The following is a 4,146-nucleotide window of genomic DNA, read 5'->3' as shown; positions in this document are numbered from 1 at the left end:
GTCACTCCAACACATGCAAAATGCCTCACATCTCCTTCAAAATGTAACACTGCATTCAAAACACCATAAACACATGTCAGAATGAAGCATTTGCATCAAATGGCAAACACTGCTTTCATAATAGTACATTTTTGGATATACCATGTAAACACGTTTTTTCTAAATCTAAAGCTCTTTGGTCTTTAATAGGCTTATATCTACATTTCAATACAATGTTCTACAGTGAAAGTAATCTGCTGAGAGGAGTAACAAGTACACTCTAGACACCAATGCAATGTAGAAACAGAAAATATTTATTAGGCCAAACATTACTGTTGTATACAGTAGCATACGACAAAACCATAAACATATGGGGGGGGGGGGGGGGGGATTGGTAGGGGGGGAGGGCAGTCACCAGTGCTAAGCTACACTTCATCTCTTCTCCGGCCTGGGTCTGGCTACAATACTTCGTCCACATCAAAAGATAATTTTGGCAAGAGAACCTCGAGGGGAGTATCTCCTAGCATGGCGTATCCAACCTTGTACAGAGGCAACCTCTATGTCCCCACATGCGTCCTCCATTGCCTGGAGAAGCGGCATGCGGGCATAGGTTTGGCGATCATACACTTTCCAGCACTAGGCTGAGAAGAATTCCTCTATATGATTTAGAAAAGGTGAATATGGGGGAAGGTACAAAACTACAAATTGTGGATGGGTGGCAAACCAGTTTTGGACCAGAACAGCCCGGTGAAAACTAACATTGTCCCATAAAACCATAAATCTAGCAAGCTCCTGATCTGGATCAGGGACAAGCATTATGTAAATTGCATCCAGAAAAGTGAGCATATGGCCTGTGTTGTACGGACCCAGTGTGGCATTGTGATGGAGGACCCCGTTTTGAGTGATGTCAGCACAGTTACAGTGGGGCAAAAAAGTATTTAGTCAGCCACCAATTGTGCAAGTTCTCCCACTTAAAAAGATGAGGCATGTAATTTTCATCATAGGTACACTTCAACTATGACAGACAAAATTATTTTAAAAATCCAGAAAATCACATTGTAGGATTTTTAATGAATTTATTTGCAAATTATGGTGGAAAATAAGTATTTGGTCACCTACAAACAAACAAGATTTCTGGCTCTCACAGACCTCTTTAAGAGGCTCCTCTGTCCTTCACTTGTTACCTGTATTAATGGCACCTGTTTGAACTTGTTATCAGTATAAAAGACACCTGTCCACAACCGCAAACAGTCACACTACAAACTCCACTATGGCCAAGACCAAAGAGCTGTCAAAGGACGCCAGAAACAAAATTGTAGGCCTGCAACAGGCTGGGAAGATTGGTGCAGCTTGGTTTGAATAAATCAACTGTGGGAGCAATTATTAGGAAATGGAAGACATACAAGACCACTGATAATCTCCCTCGATCTGGGGCTCCACGCAAGATCTCACCCCGTGGGGTCAAAATGATCACAAGAACGGTGAGCAAAAATCCCAGAACCACACGGGGGGACGAAGTGAATGACCTGCAGAGAGCTGGGACCAAAGTAACAAAGCCTACCATCAGTAACACACTACGCCACCAGGGACTCAAATCCTGCAGTGCCAGACGTGTCCCCCTACTTAAGCCAGTACATGTCCAGGCCTGTCTGAAGTTTGCTACAGCGCATTTGGATGATCCAGAAGAAGATTGGAGAATGTCATATGGTCAGATGAAACCAAAATATAACTTTTTGGTAAAAACTCAACTCATCGTGTTTGGAGGACAAAGAATGCTGAGTTGCATCCAAAGAACACCATACCTACTGTGAAGCATGGGGGTGGAAACATCATGCTTTGGGGCTGTTTTTCTGCAAAGGGACCAGGACGACTGATCCGTGTAAAGGAAAGAGTGAATGGGGCCATGTATCGTGAGATTTTGAGTGAAAACCTCCTTCCATCAGCAAGGGCATTGATGATGAAACGTGGCTGGGTCTTTCAGCATGGCAATGATCCCAAACACACCGCCCGGGCAATGAAGGAGGGGCTTCGTAAGAAGCATTTCAAGGTCCTGGAGTGGCCTAGCCAGTCTCCAGATCTCAACCCCATAGAAAATATTTGAAGTCCGTGTTGCCCAGCAAAAACCCCAAAACATCACTGCTCTAGACAGATCTGCATGGAGGAATGGGCCAAAATACCAGCAACAGTGTGTGAAAACCTTGTGAAGACTTACAGAAAACGTTTGACCTCGGTCATTGCCAACAAAGGGTATATAACAAAGTATTGAGATAAACTTTTGTTATTGACCAAATACTTATTTTCCACCATAATTTGCTAATAAATTCATTAAAAATCCTATAATGTGATTTTCTGGATTTTTGTCTGTCATAGTTGAAGTGTACCTATGATGAAAATTACAGGCCTCTCATCTTTTTAAGTGGGAGATCTTGCACAATTGGTGGCCTTTTTTGGCCCACTGTATATTACCCCCACGCTGTCCAGGGACATTGGTAATTGCCCTCTGTCCTATTACATTTCTTCTGCGGCTCCTGGTTTTGGTGAGGTTGAAGTCAACCTCATCCACATACGTCAATTGATGGCGAATTACATGGGCATCCAGCGCCAACACTCACTGTAACAGACAAAAGGATATACAGATGAGTAAATATGGTATGTCTGAAGTACTGGAAGTAGTGTTGCATACATACCTCTATAAAGTCTTGTCGCATATTCTTGACGCTGTCAGAGTTTCTCTCAAATGGCACATTGTAAAGTTGTTTCATCGTCACTCGGTGCCGTTGGAGGATGCGTTGTATGCTTGACATGTCCTCTTATCTCTCAAATCCTAATTGCATTGTTGGCCAAAATCATATTTAGAATGACAGTCTTTTGTACATCTGTAAACAAGCGTCCTCGACCTCCATGATGTCGTTGCCTTTCCACTCTGTACAGAATTCAAACACAGTATGTGGTCAGCATAGGAACTGTAACAGTGTACAGAAAAAATGTAGTACAGCATGATAACCAACCTCATTCATTCAATGCAGTGCAGTAAATGGATGGCATAGAGTTAAATGTTTATGCAATACTATGCAGTCATATGTATTTTACAGTACATTACTGTAATGCTAAAATAGTCATTAGATAGTTGCATACCTGTTCTCATTTCTGAAGGTTTGAATTATGGACGCCACTGTCAATCGACTCAAGACACATGATCAACAAGTGTTGCCCTAATCTCATCAGAAATGGCTCTCCTTCCTTCTTCTTTGCCCTCGTCGTCCTCCTCCTCCTCCTCCTCCTCCTCCTCCTCCTCTTCTTCTTCTTCTTCTTCCTCTTCCTCGCCCTCCTACTCCTCTTGCTCTCTGTCCATTGTTGGCATCCATTGTTCAAAACAGGTCATCTGACCTTTGACATATTTATAAGCTTTACTACAGTAAAGCAGTGATTGGTTTGTGATCAGATAAGCTATTAGTGTTTGCACATGTGAGGAGTGTGTGTGTGACCTGGTGAATAAGTGTAGCATTTTGATTGGTTCTGTTTGGAAAAGGAAAGCAAGTCACTTCCTGTTAGATTTTTGTGTTTTAGGTAGAGAATTCTGCGTAGTGTTTTGAAAAAAGTGTTTTATGAAATTTACAACTGAGTCAAAGGCTGAGAAATAGCTTATGGTTTTGGATATTTGGTGTGTAGTTTTGCACTTTGAGTGAGAGGTTTCAAAAATCGTGTGACATTTTGTGTGTAAGCAGTTGGAAAAAACTGTAATAAACATTGTAAGACTCCAACCATATGCCTCCTGGTGTCACACCCTGACCTTAGAGAGCCATTTTATTTCTCTATTTGGTGAGGTCAGGGTGTGATGTGGGGTGGGCATTCTATGTTTTGTATTTCTTTGTGTTTGGCCGAGTGTGGTTCCCAATCAGAGGCAGCTGTCTATCGTTGTCTCTGATTGGGAATCATACTTTGGTTAGCCTTTAACCCCACTTATGTTGTGGGATCTTGTTTTTGTACAGTTTCACTTTGTTATTTTACTGCTGGTTCTCGTTGAATAAATATGATGACCACAAATTACGCTGCGCCTTGGTCTCCTTCAAACAGCGCACGTTACACCTGGGTCTCGGCATGACAAACTGTTTTATGTTAGATTTCATGTGATCTTTAATGCATCTTCTATATTTTATTTGATCTTTG

The sequence above is a fragment of the Oncorhynchus gorbuscha genome, linkage group LG04 (assembly GCF_021184085.1).
Source record: "Oncorhynchus gorbuscha isolate QuinsamMale2020 ecotype Even-year linkage group LG04, OgorEven_v1.0, whole genome shotgun sequence".
Classification (NCBI taxonomy): Eukaryota; Metazoa; Chordata; class Actinopteri; order Salmoniformes; family Salmonidae; genus Oncorhynchus; species Oncorhynchus gorbuscha.
The sequence above is the reverse complement of the archived record's forward strand: the minus strand, read 5'-3'. Positions refer to the sequence as shown.